Here is a 14,226-nt window from a genome sequence, read left to right on the forward strand (position 1 = left end):
CATAGTCCCAGTTGCTGTTACTTTACATATCCTTTTTATCATCCTTATTTCCCAGGAGTGGAAAAGCAGAGCCCCTGAAGTTTGACTGCCTGGGGTTGCAGCCTCGGTTTTCTTACCTATAAAATGGGCACTCACCCAAGTCATGAGGATTAACTGAGCTAAGAACTCAATATTCATGTTTGGTGCATGCTTAAAGTGCTCAAAAACCTCCTCTTCCAACAAAAACCTATTGAATGCCCACGACCTGCCAGGCTGTGTTCCAGAATGTTCTTCCTCCTGTGTGTGTGCTGTAGCCTTGGCATCGAGGACCTGCCTCCCCTCCACAGGCCCGTCCTCCTTCCCAGGACCACTTCTGACAGGGCTGCAGAGTTCCTGAAAAGAAAACTAGTCCGGCAGCACCTGAGAAAATTAATGGAGAATTTTTTTTTCTTGCCAACAGGAAAACAATTGCTTATCGATCGCCACTCCAGGCCAAGGACACCAAGCCATCCACTCCCGGCAAAGCTGCTTTTAATCAGTCTCCGTGACAAGCTAGTGTCTGGCCTGTGCCTTGGCCCTTGAGGCCTGGAGGAAAAAGAAGGGGGGAAAATGCACCTGCTGGGGCAGGGGCAGCAGTTGGGATGGAAGAGGGGACCTCTGTGCTGGAGGGACAGGTGTGTCCAGGTCTCAAGAAAGAGCCCCAAGGGACACAAACCTCAGTGCCTCAAAGCCACCTGGAGGCCACTCACTGGGTCTGCAGCAAGGCCTGGCAGGCAAGGCCTTGGCCATTCAGCACCACTGACCCCATAGAGTCTAAGCCAGAGTCTGATTGGTTTTAAGGTCACATATCCTCTGAGGTCACAGCCTTTAAAGGAGCTGATGAAAGGTACCAACACTCTGGGGGTGGTGGGGTGGGGATTCACACAAAAGACAATGGTTTGCGTTATAACAGCTACATTCAACTGAGCACTTCTTTACCAATTACGGTTAAGGCTCTGTCTAGGTTATCATTTAATCCTCACAGGCCCTCTGAGAGAGGGACAGCTAAGCATTTGATTTTGGGTGGCGGAGGGAAGGGCTGAGGTTTGACAAAATTCCAGAAGTCCCCTCCTTGAGCCTCCTGCCCAATCCACGGGTCCTGCCCCAGGCCCTGAAGCCTCCCTACCGCCCTTGGCTGGCAAGCCCTCTCTCCCCTCCCTCCCCTCTCACAGGTGGCTCAAACAGAGGACCAGAACCTTCCTGGAGCAGATGGACGGGGCTCCAGGCCAGGATGAAGGGAACGCTCCTTCCTCTGCCAGGAAGCCAAGTGTACGGGCCTCCAGGAAACGCGCTCCCGTTTCCTGGGGGCAGTTTCCAACCTGCCCTGCTCAGCACAGTACGTAGCCAGCGAGCGAGCCAGGGATATGCCCTGACCCATGTCACAGGGTCCTCTGCAGGCTCCCCTGAGGTCCCAGCAGACACCCCGAGACAAGAGAGGGGCCCAAAAATAGCTGTGCGGATGCTGCCAAGGCCAGAGACGACGTCCTCCCTGGGATAACAGGCTTGGCCAGCCACATCCTCTCTCACCTGAGGAAACTGAGGCCTAGGGAAGTCCAAAAGGAAATTCACTCATCCATTCCTTCCTTCAACAAGAAACTACTGGGGACTTACTATGTGCCAGATAAACAGAATAAAAGTAATTTCTGAAAAACAGGCGCACAAGTGACTCTATAAGCACAAGCTGTAGGAGAAAACCAGGATAACATCAAAGAGAACAACACAGGGACCTGGGGAGGGGGGCGGTCTGAGTGGGAGGGTCTGGGTCAAGAGAGGCCTCACTTGGGGCAGTTATATTTAAACTGAGACCAACAGGGTGAGTTGGTGCTAAGAGGGCAGCAACTTGTTCCAGGAGGAGAAAAGAGCTTCTGAGAAAGCCCTGCACCAGGAAAGAGGTGGGAGAGGGGAGGAAACAGAAAGAAGACCCCTGGAACTGAATGGGGTCGGAGGACAGTGGGCAGCTGGAGGGGCCAGAGCACAAGATTTTTGTCGGAAGCTGAGAGGAGCAGGAGGGGTGGCCCAGGCAAAGCCACAGAGGCCCCACTCGGCACCTGTTATGGGTTATGGAATTGTGTCCCCCCAAAAAGATATGCCAGAGTCCTAATGCAATATGACTTCTGTCCTTAAGAAAAGGGGGAAATCTGGACAGACCCACACCACATGGAGAACACCATGAGAATGTGAAGGTAGAGACTGGGGTCCTGCACCTACAAGTCAAGGAACGCTCAAGACTGCCAACAGCCACCAGACATCAGAAGAGAGACAAGGAACAGATTCTCCTTCATGGCCCTGGGAAGAACCAGCCCTACAACACCTCCATCTGGGACTTCAGGCCTCTGGGACTTTCAGCCTCCGGAACCTCCGGCCTCTCAGACTTCTGGCCTCCAGGACTGTGAGATAATGCATTTCTGTCGTTGAAGCTGCCCAGTTTGTGGTACTCTGTCATGGCAATCCTAGCAAACTAACACAGCTCCCCACCCAATCACACAAGCCTGCTGCCCCAGAGGCCACGATGCAGAGGGTGTCTCCCAGAACTTAAGGGGGAGACCTGGGGGGCTCGGCTGTAGCAGCTGATGCAATGCTGAGACTTGATGTCAGCTGGAATATTCCAGATTCTGGGCCTTGGCCCAACCAAGCAGTCTTTATCAGACTCAGTGACACACTCTTAAAACTGTCTCTCCTTGTATAGTCTTTAGTTTGGAGGCATTGAAACTGATCGTTTCCCCCAGAGACAAGGGTCCTTCCTTGACAGAGGACATGAGGGATGGTGCTGGGTTGTTTTTTTTTTTCTTTCTTTAATCTATAATTTATTTATTTATTTTTGGCTGCGCTGTGCAGCTTGCAGGATCTTAGTTCCCCGACCAGGGACTGAACCAGGGCCCTGGGCAGTGAAAGTGCAGAGTCCTAACCACTGGACCACCAGGGAATGTGGAAGTGCTGGCTTTGGAGTGAACAGACTCCATCCCCATCACAGTCCCTAGAGCCAAAAGTCCCTCTCGTGGGATGGCTGGCCACCCGATATATTTTGCTTGGCCTACACTATGTTTAAAACTATTTGAATGAGATGCCAATATTTCAGAGCCAGGAGATTTCAGATAAAAAATCAAAATGTCCAGTCTCTTGAAAAACTGAACACTGACAGCACTAGGCCTGAATTCTTTCCTGGCAACAACTCCCTGTAGCTTTGGACAGTAGACTCACTGGTTTGCATACCACAGTCCTCACTGCTCCCCCTTGGCTTCCCAACGCCAAGGACAGGCTGAGTGCCATGTTACCCATCCTCCTTCTATTCCACCTCTCATCACCTATCTCACCCCTACAGGCCCTACTCTGAGATGCATTGGGCCTTAGTGCTATAAAGGGCACACGTCAGTGATCACCTATTCCAATCATTTCATTTCACCAATGAGAAAAGGAAGGCTCAGACAGATTTACTGATTTGTCCAAAGTTACGCAGTAGTTCCAAGCAGGGCTAAAACTGATTGAGTTTTTCAGAAAGGGGCTAAAAATGACAGGTACAGCCTTGCAATGTCCACATATTGTGTCCAGAAGGAAGTCCAGGCTGAGCCAAAATCTCTAACAAAGAGGGATATCTAAGCCCATTCCTCTGCCTCCCTGACACTCCAACCTGTGTGAGAAGTGAGAATGTGAAGGTGTGGTGTCTTACAATGCTCGGGAAGATGTGCACGGGCACAGAGATGTCAGTGTGACTTAACTTGTGAGAGCGTTGCCTTTCCCTTTCTTGTTTATTGGACTCCAGGACCTAGAACTTTCTAGAACACTGCCAGCACTCAATAAATACTGGCGAGAGGTCACTGTTTATTTTATTCATCCCAAGACCACTCAGAAGGTCAGACGCTTTCTTTAGCTGGCCTTGAATCCATCCAAGTTCCTTTAGTATGATAACATACATGATAACAGTATGAGTCACGTCTGGAACCGATCCTTGTGTGTCAAAGGGGACTCCATGGAGCTGGCCGTGCTGTCTGGTCAGCTGGGTATCAACTGCTCTATTCAAGTGATTGTTTCAAGAGTGGATGTGTGACCCAAGTCAGTCTACTAGTCTTATTCTAGGATTTTATGGAAGTATTAAGAATGTCTCTTTCTGTGGAACACAGAGCAATGAAGATGTACTTCTAGAGTTACCTGGGGCTTGAAGAACCCTTCCTTAGAATGAAGCTGACAGAGAGAGGAGAGAGACAGAAAAGAATTAAAGATGGAGACATTGTGTGGGCACCTGGATCCAGCCCTGCCTGAAGCCCATGTATCCCTAGGAGTTCTTAATCTACATGAGCCAATAATTCCCATTTATTGCATAAGCTAGTTTGCAGTTGGTTTTCTGACATTTACAACCAAAAGTCCTAACAGACAAATGATACAGAGTTGATTGACAGAAAAGCTTCTCCACTAAGCTCCCTGACAGATGATCAGTTCCCTACACTTTAAGGCTCCCAACCAGGCCAAACTGCCAAGCAGCTGAAACCCCTGACAGCCTTCACATTGACAGTTTGGCAGACATCAACATTTTCAAATTGCTTTAAAAAATTTTTTTTAATTTTAACAGGGGGGAAAAAAAATCAAAAACAGGGAAGGAAAGGGCTTATCAACAGGATGGAATGAAGGGAAGAAACTGACTAGTATTTTTAACACAAGAATCAACAGGTTGAGAAAGTAGCATTGACATATAACAGAGGGAGCTATATAACAGAGGGAACTCAGCCTGCCACTCTGTGATGACCTAGAGGCGTGGGAAGTGGGGAGAGGAGGGAGACTCAAGAGGGAGGGGATATATACAGAATTACGGCTCATTCACGTTGTTGTAGACAGATACCAACACAACATTGTAAAGCAATTTTCTTCCAATTAAAATATTTTTTTTAATGACATCACTATAGCAGCAACCATAGTAGTTGTAGATGCAATAACAGTGATAACTAGTCTATAGTGCTGGCCGAGTGGCAGGCGCTACACCATGATACACCATGCATGTATCATCTCGTTTAACCATCACAACAACCTTATGAGTTAGGTACTATTATCATGCTTACCTCACCGATAAGGAAAACTGAAACACAGAATCTGAGTGTCCTGTACCAAATCACACAGTGAATTGGGAAAGTACAGGTGTGAAATCAAAGGCTCCCAGAGAGAGGGGGTAGCATTTGTGATCAAGGGCACAGTTCTTCTCCTTAGCTGGTAACCTTGAGGATAACAATGTCGACCTCACCTACCACCACACAGGTCCCTGCACACAGCAAGTGCTCCCTAAATAGAAGTTGTTGCCAAGAAAGCACTTCAGTGGCTATCAAGTTCAAGCCCCCTTAATTTATATTAAAATAATTTTTTTCTAATCACACTATGCTAACTTAACTCTTTCCATCTTCCCTTCTAATTCTTATCCATATGCATCACTTTTTACAAAATTAAAAGCAGAGTGTGCCTATAACTTCGCATCCTTGCTTATCTGTGTCAAGAATTTTGCACACGCTCTCACAGCTTTCATAATCAACACACTAGGGCTACAAAAGTAGTGGTTGAGACCAGGGAGATGAGATGACCTCTCCTAGGCAGCCCAGCAGGTCCAGGCTAGGCCAGGGTATGACCCCTGACCCCTGCAGTGTCCCCTTCTGCCCTGGATGCTGGCGGAGTAAGAACCTCCACTGTCTTAAGAGTTTCTAGACAACTACTGTTAGGTCAATAAGGAAGTATCACAGAAAGAGAGAGCATCCCCCATCTCTTGCCAGGTACCTAAGGCCAGGTGTGTGCAGATGGTCCTTGCCTTGAAGAGCATGAATGAATGGGTGAGTGTGGGTGTGGATGTTGAGGGTATTTAGAAAGGTGAGGTCCATCTTACTTCCTCTTACTTCCTCTTCTCCCACTGAATCCCTCCCAGTCTTTCACTGAACCTAAGGAAGAAGTGCAGCAGTTCATGGGGTCCCAAAGAGTTGGACATGACTAACCGACAACAAGGAAGAAGTGGGAAACAATTGAAATTTCAATTTGTAATGAAAAGAAAAAGACTTGACTCCACCATTCTGCAGCTTGACAAATCAGAGGGAGGGGGCCGACTGGGAATCTACAGGCATCCAGGCCTCGCCCACCCACAGCCCTTCTCCCTTCCTCTTCCCTGCTGTTTGGAGGTGATGCTAAATCTAGCTTCCTCCCTTCCCAGCTTCCAGCACAAAGCAGCCCCAGCCAGGGGCAAAGAAGGGTTGGAAGCTGGCTCTGGGGGTCCAATCTTGTCCCCCACCCTTGAACCCAGAGGGCAGTAGAATTGTCTGGAAAAAATCTAAATACGATCTCTGCCAGAGGCCTTAATGGCAAAATCCCTAAGCGGCTTTAAAAACTCACAAGGGAGGTGTCCTTTCCTCCACACCCTGCCCCCCCACCAAACCACTGGTTCCCCATTTAAACTTCTCCAACAGAGGCTTATCTCAGGCACTTCCCACTGTGTGCCTTCCCCACCCCCCCTCCCACTCACTTCCCACCCCATGCCCAAGCAGCAGGGGCAGAGGGGCAAGATCTCGGCCTCCCTCCCCAATTCCTTGGGGGACTATCAATGTCTCCTCTCCAGGTTGGAATTAGCATTTTTATCTCTGCAACCGCCATCCCTCAACTATTTACAGAAGCCAACAGGGATAAAAAGGGACAACATAAAAATAGTTGCTCAGCAGCTTTCTGGGGGTGAGGAGGGTAGGGGCACAACAGATCTTCCCATTTTCTTTCTTCCGTGCTTTTCAAAACGGAAAAATGCTAGAATTGTTCATCTTTTCCAAACCGATCCTCAACAGTTCCAGACTGCTCACTCAGGCACTCCTTAGGGACAAGGATCAAGTCCCAGCGTTCCTTGGTTCCCAGGACGGAGCTTGTCACCAGCCCCTCCCAAAAGTGTGGGTTCAGTGAAAGATCACCAGCACCCTGCTCTGCCCCATTTCTGCCCCGGGCCTCCTTCCAGCCTTCCAAAACCATAAGCCAGTCAACAATGCAATTTTTTTTTCCTCTATCCACTTTTTTTTCCCCTCTATCCTTAAAATGTTTCATAATTGAGGAGGAAAATTCAGCAGCAACACTACACACATGACTGAAACTGAAAACACTGGCAGCTAAAATAATTCCTTCCCCGTTTTGGTCACTAGCATTCCGCAGCAGGGAATGCCAGAGGTCTTTCCTGTGAAGTCAAACAGCGCTCCTTTTAAATATGCCCTTCTTTTTGGTTTTATCAAGGAAGGGATCCAATCAGGGAAGGAAGAAAAAGTAACCATTCAAAATCTTTTTTTTTTTTTTTTTGAGAGCACAACCATTTGGAAATCATTTCCACACCATAATCTCCTGGGGAAGGTGGATTCCACTCCATGAGAACATGGGCAGCATTTGGCAGCATAAGGAGGCCAAGGGAGACACTAGTGCTCAGGATGAGAAGGTATGTCAGGAAACTATACAGATCTCAGGGGACTTCGGCCTTGATTTTCTCATCTGTAAAATGGAGCTGCAGCAACCTACCTAGAGGGTAGCTGTAGAGTCAATCTTCTAGAAAAGTGCCCAGCATACAACACGGCCCATAAGCAATGTTCTCTCTAAAAAGACTACGTTCTCCCTTCTTTGCACTCCACTTTTCCCAGCCATCATATAGGAGGGGTTGAGGAGCTGGAATTCTCTGGGTTTCCTTCCAGCTCACTGATCATACCACTCCATTTCCATGTTCTTGGTGGGCTTTCCTGGCAAAGCCATCAGGACCTGAGCTGACTCCATGCCTGGCCACAGGGTGCCAGCACCATCTGTCTGGTGAGGCTTTCTCTACTTTGTGGATTTCCTTACCTGGAAAACAATCTCACAATATGTATACCAATAAAATCACACAGGAACCTGCATTTAACACATCATGACTGAACTGAATGAAACTCAATAAAATCCAGGCTCTCCCTGAAAATCACACTGTGAGCTGACCTGGGAAGTGATGGGCTTAAACTGAAGCTAGGAGGGTGAAGTAAGAGAGTTTTGAAAAGTAAGGGAGTTTCCTTGTTCCAGGAAGCTGGTCTCCAGTTGATTTTGGAGAACCTTTCTTCCATCACTTTCTCCCTGCAAATAGAGTGACAAAGTAATGTCTTGTACCCAGAAGTTTATTAGTTGGGGGCTGCGGAGGCAAATGAAAGTACAAAGAAGTTTAAGAAGCTAAAGAAAGTACAAAGGCTTTAAGAAGCTCTTATGGGGCTTCCCTGGTGGTCCAGTGGATGGGAATCCACCTACCAATGATCCAGAAAGACTCTACATGCCACAGGGCAACTAAGCCACAACTACTGAGCGGGAGCTCTTGAGCCCATGCTCCACAATAAGAGAAGCCACCGCAGTGAGAAGCCCACACACCCCAACTAGAGAGTAGCCCCTGCTCACGGCAACGAGAGAAAGCCCAAGTGCAGCAATGAGGACCCAGCACAGCCAAAAATAAGTAAATTAATTAATTAAAATTTAAAAAAGAAGAAGCTCTTATGGCAGAAACAATACAAGTGTCAGTCAACAGATGAATGGATAAACAAAATATGGTGTATCCATACACAGATTATTCAGTCATAGAAAGAAAGCACTGATATATTCTACAACAAGGGTCAACCTTGAAAATATTATGTTCAATGAAAGCCAGACACAATAGGTCCTATATTCTTAACAGGTCAGTATATAACAAGCACAGCCTGAAGGAAGAAAAGTCAGTTCCAAAAGGGAAATGGCGATTTCCTCAACTTTCCAGTTAAGAAGGCACAGAAGTGAGGCCAAAGGCCACTGCAGCTCCATGGAGCCAGTGAAGCCCACATCTAGGTTATCTGGCCCGGTCCAAAGGGGAGGAGCTACCGGGAAAGCAAAACATCTGTGCAAAATAGCAAAACAAGGCCCTCTGACCCAAAGGAAAATCTGAAATAGCATTTGCCCGAAATCCCCGGCATCAGGAAATGAGAACCATATGCTTCCCACAACCACCATGATCCTGAACGAGCTACTCAGCCTCTCCAAGCCCATCCATGAAATGGGTTCATGATGCGGTCAGGGCGATTCTGTGGCCCACGTTAAAATCTCAGCCGAAAAGCCTTGAAAACAGGCTTGGCCTGCCCCACCCGCCCATCCCTTCCTCCTGAGAGAGGCGCTTCCCCACCAACCAGCCCATCTGGGATGCAGTTCTCAAGAAGGGGATTCCAGGTTACTCCAGAAAGTTTCCTCTGCTAGGTCATCCCATCCTACTCCCCTCCCCTCCTCCTAGCCAATCTCCACTTTTCAGCCCATCCTTCAAAGTTCAGCACAAATGACACCTCCTTCAGGAAGCCTCCAGTATTCACACCAGTCAGAAGGGATTTCTCCAGAACCCCCACTGCCCTCTGTTTCCTCATTCCCACAGCACTTATTCCTCCTGGTATTTCTCAGCAGGAGCACTCTTAGCCATTTAGGGCAGGGCAATTCTTCACGCCTGCTGTGAATCTGGCCTGCCTGCAGGATATTTGGCACCCCCAGCTTCTGCCTACCAGAAGTCAGAAGTGCTCAGCTTCATTTTGACAACCAAAAGTCACCCCCACACTTCTCCAAATGCTCACCAGGAAGGTGGAAACAGCCCTGATGAGAACTACTGCATAGTTATTAGTGAATATACTTGTCTACCAGCCCACTAACAACTTGAAAACAAACACAAGCCCAAGTCAATCAGCATCACTACCGTGGCACCTCAGGCTGTTTTAGCAAACATTTCTGGGCTCCTCAAGAAGCCTAGGGCAGCCTTGCAAAGGCCTCTGTTCTAGAACAGGTGGTCAAGAGTTGGCTGTGTGACCCTGGGCAAGTTACTTAGCCTCCCTGAGCCCTTCTATAAAATGGGCTAACTCCTAGCAAAGTGCAGGATTGTTTTTAGCCTCAGTTTCCTCATCTCTACTACAATGGAGATAAAAATCCCCACCTTACAAGATTTGGGTAGGCAATAAATGGGATAATGCCTGCAACACACAGTATAGTATTTAACACACGCTCTCAGTCAGTCAGTCATGTCTGTCTCTTTGTGACCCCATGGACTGTAGCCCATGGAATTTTCCAGGCAAGAATACTGGAGCGGGTTGCCATTTCCTCCTCCAGGGGATCCTCCCAACTCAGGGATCAAACCTGCTTTGGCAGGCAGATTATTTACTACTGAGCCATCTGCGGAGCCCATCTAACACATAGTAAGAACTCCATAAATGCTGGTTATGAACATTATTATTATTATCCAAGTTAGGGGCCCATCAAATGATGGGCATTACTTTTTATCACAAAAATAGTCTGTGCGCTCTCCCTACAAAAGGCTGTTCTCTATAGATGAAGGGTTTAGGACCCGCGGTCCGGAAAGGAGTTCTAGGACCCACCACGAAGCTGCACTTTGCATAGCATGCACAGTTTGTTCTCAAGCTGAATGTTTTTGTGAGGCACTTTGGGGTTGGAGGGGGGTGCGGGGGGCGGGTGTAACTCCCGCAAAGCCCTCCCAGTGTTGCTGCCCCGGCCTCTCCCTAGGAACAAGGGGGTCTATGGGGCCGCAGCTATCTACTTCTCTCTCCCTTGGGGGAGAGCCACGGGAGGGGGGTGGCAAATGACAGCAAAGCTCTAACGCACAGAAGTTTCTATCTCTAGGACTGTGGGAACTTCCTGACTGAGGAAGGTAAAAGTTGCCCCTAAGGAGGAGGGCACTGCATGACCCACCCCGGGCCAGCGTGCCCCTCTTACTGCGGGCACCGAGATCCCCGGCCCTGCAAGCAGCATCCCTCTGCCCCAACCTTAGCAAGGAGATAGGAGGGGCTTCGGCGCCACCTCTTCAGCGCCAAGTGAGAGCAGCAGGGCCGCTGGCAGAGCTGTGAAAACACCCCGCTTCCCAAACTGGGCAGTGCAGGGGGTGGGGAAGCCAGGAAAAGCGCAAGGCTGGAACCGGGGGCGGGCGGGGGAGCGGGCAGCCCAGGCACCGAGGCCAAAGCTGAGCGGGGACCGGACCCAACATCTCCGCGTCCGCAAGAGTCAGGTGGAGGGTACCGGCGAAGGCACCTCCCCTTGTTCACAGTATGCAGCGGCCCCGAGGTGAATTTAGGTCAAAAAAGACCAAGCCTGTGAGGTTCCGGCTGAGAGAAGGGGGCGGGGGCAGAGAGGGCCGACAGAGGAGAGGCTGAGGGGCCCCCGGTCCCACAACAGCCGGTCCAGGGTCCTGCCGCCAGGTGTCCAACCCACCACGGCGCCGGTGTGCACCCCCCCGAGACAAGAGGGGAGCGGGGATGGGCCGCTCAAAGTCTGTCAGCCCTCAGCTCGCCTGCGCGCCCCGGCTTTCGCCACCTGTCAAACGCGAGGGGGTGGGCCTAGGCCGCCTCCGAGATCCCGAACTGCCCCGACCGCCGGTGACAACGGTTCCAAACTCCGGGACCGCCCCTGCCACCCCGGGCCGGGCGCGGCCCAGCCGAGGCGGCCACCTCCAGGCCCCCTGCGCCCCGAAGACGCGGGGGAAGGGGCGCCGGGGGCCGCGTCCCCACGTGGCGGGGCGTGGGGCGGCGCACGTGGGGTCCCCTCGGCGTCGGGAACCCGGGGTCGGCCTCAGGGCTTTGTCTGCAATCCCGGCCGTGGTCCCGCACCCTGAGGGGGCGAGGGCGCCCGCCGGGGCTGCGGCGGCCGCGTCCCCCGCCAGCGGCCCAGCTCCCGCCAGCTCACCTGGGCTCCACGCCGCCGCCGCCGCCTCCTCCCGCGCTCTGCGTCCCCCGCTCGGCTCCGCTCGGCTCGGCGCGGCCGCGCGCTCCTCTCCGCGGCCCCGACGGGCGCGCGGGGGGCGGGAAGGGAGGAGCCGGCGGGTCCCGGCTCGGGCGCGACGCGGCCGCGGGCTGCGCGGAGATTGGCTGCGGCCTCTGGAAACCCCGGCTCGGAGCCACCCGCGCCCGCCGCGCGCCCCCGAGGGCTCGGCCGCGCGCCGAGGAGAGGAGGGCGGCGGGAGCCTGAGGAGACGAAAGTAGCGGCGAGGCTGAGGGCAGGGAGAAGATAAGGGAGGAGGCGGAGGAGAGGGAGGTGAGGCAGGGCCTGGAGCGGGGTCGGGAGAGGTTGCGGACCCGCGAGGAGGGAAGAGACCTGCCGGGGAGCGGGAGCGCGGGAGGCGGCGCTGCAACTTTGCCTCCGCCCGCGGCGTCACCTGCCAGGCTTCTCCCCGCCGCTGCCGCGGCACTTCGCGCAGGCCGGACGTGCCGGCTGCGCTCGCTTCATTTAGTCAAACGCGGGGACTGCGGGGCGGTGGCTGAGCCTCGGAAACTTCCCCAAGCCTGCGAGTCACCCGCGGCCCCGCCTCGAGGCTCCGCTCACGTGCCCGGCTGCTACCCCTGCCCCAGGCGCCCGGCGGTGGATGCGGCCTGGATTTCGGGTCACCACTCGTTCGGGGGACCCCCCTTCCGCCCCCGCCTCCCCAGAGACCGCTGCTCGGGGCCCGCCCTAAAGACTGGGGACTGTGTTCCTTTCCCACCGCCACTCCACCTGGATGTACCGAACTACAGGAAAACCAATGAAGTTCTGGCTTTCCCAAAGACTACTTGAGATGCTTTTTGTGACATACATCATATTCTTCCCAAACATTTTACCCCTTTGGCGCCTGACTTCGCTGGAACCCTTGGAGAGTGTTTAGTCTCCCAGCTGGGTGACAGCGCTCCGGGGAGGGGCTTAAGACCTCACAAGGGCTGCCTGACGCCGCCTGTCCTTGGATGGTTGCAAAACTCAGTCCTGACTCAAGGTCCAAATTAAAGGTTCGATGTCCCTTTCAATTTAGTTCCTCTGGCATTTTCACGCAGCAGAAGCGCTCACAAGCAATTCAGAGCGTTCCACTAAAATGACCGCCCGTTCTGGTGTTATTCAACATGCCAGCGTTCGTCGGTAAGAATAAAAACCTGGGAACATTGTGAAGTAATTAGCCTCCAACTAATAAAAAAATTAAAAAAAAAAAAAAAAAAACCTGGGAACAACTGTCCTAAATGTTTATCGGGAGAATGGATCAATGAAACGTGTTATAGCCACTTGATGGGATATGATGCAATAGTTCAACTGAATGCCTCATATCTATTTGTACAGACAGGGGGAGAGCTCAGAACAAAATGCTGAGTAAAAGAGCAGGTTGCAGGACAGAGTCTTTGTTGTTCACAGACACATTCCCTACATACAAGTGGTTTTTTCTTTGTTTTATTTTTTCATACAAGTGTTTTAAAAGGCAAAGAGGAGGGGACATATGTATACCCGTGGCCGATTCATGTTGATATATGGCAAAAACCCTCACAATTTTCTAAAGTAATTATCCTCCAATTAAATTAATGAATAAAAGCAAAAAAAAAAAAAAAGGCAAAGGGGATGCTTGCAAATGAGTTTGCCACTAAGATAAGGAGGCAAGGATAGAAAATAGACATGGAAAGCATAAAGAATGTTGTAAAGTGTCATGTGAAAGTGAAAGTCACTCAGTCCTGTCTGACTTTGCCACCCAGGCCAGAATACTGGAGTGGGTGGCTATTCCCTTCTCCAGGGGATCTTTCCAACCCAGGGTTCCAACCCAGGTCTTCCGCATTGCAGGCCGATTCTTTACCAGCTGAGTCACCAGAGAAGCCCAAGAATACTGGAGTGGGTAGCCTATCATTTCTCCAGGGGATCTTCCCAACCCAGGGATCAAACCCAGGTCTCCTGCATTGCAGGCGGATTCTTTACCAGTTGAGCTACCAGGGAAGCCCTTGTAAGATGTCATGCCTTTTACTTACAAATGAATTTGAAGCATATGGCAAAATTAATTAATAGTCAATTCTGAATGGCAGATGCATGGTTCTATATTTTTCTATTGTCTCAAAAAAATATATTTCTTGGGGTTTATGGGGAGCATTCTGAACATGTCTGACTCTATGGCAGGGGTCAGCAAACTTTTTCTGTAAAGGACCATGTAATAAATATTTTAGGCTTTGCAGGCTCTATGGTCTCTTTTGTAACTATTCAACTCTAACATTCTGGCCGCCATAGACAAAAATAAGTGAATGGGCATGGCTGTGTTTGAATAAAACTTTATTTATGAACACTGAAAGTTGAATTTCATTTAATTCTCAATGTCACAAAATATTATTGTTTTGATTTTTCTTCAACTATTTAAAAATGTATAAACCATTGTTAGCTAGAGGGGCATATAAAAATAGGTGGCATGGCAGATTCAGCCCCTGGGCAATAGTCTAGCAACTC

At 50.6% G+C, this 14,226-nt stretch overlaps 1 protein-coding gene across 5 annotated transcripts in view; it reads right to left on the minus strand.

The window, feature by feature from the left end:
- The window catches only part of CAMKK2 (calcium/calmodulin dependent protein kinase kinase 2), a 52,613-nt gene extending 39,266 nt beyond the window's left edge, over window positions 1-13,347 (minus strand). For 2 of the 5 annotated variants that reach the window (XM_043441155.1, XM_043441131.1), the window contains exon 1: window positions 11,698-12,223. The gene's annotated coding sequence lies outside the window, so the exon portion shown is untranslated. Of the gene's footprint in view, window positions 1-11,697; window positions 12,909-12,973 lie in introns of those variants that run through there. The other 3 variants (XM_043441124.1, XM_043441139.1, XM_043441145.1) reach the window with 3 other exon arrangements.
- Window positions 13,348-14,226: the final 879 nt, after the last annotated feature.

This window comes from Cervus canadensis, chromosome 1, assembly GCF_019320065.1.
Source record: "Cervus canadensis isolate Bull #8, Minnesota chromosome 1, ASM1932006v1, whole genome shotgun sequence".
In the NCBI taxonomy this organism is placed as follows: Eukaryota; Metazoa; Chordata; class Mammalia; order Artiodactyla; family Cervidae; genus Cervus; species Cervus canadensis.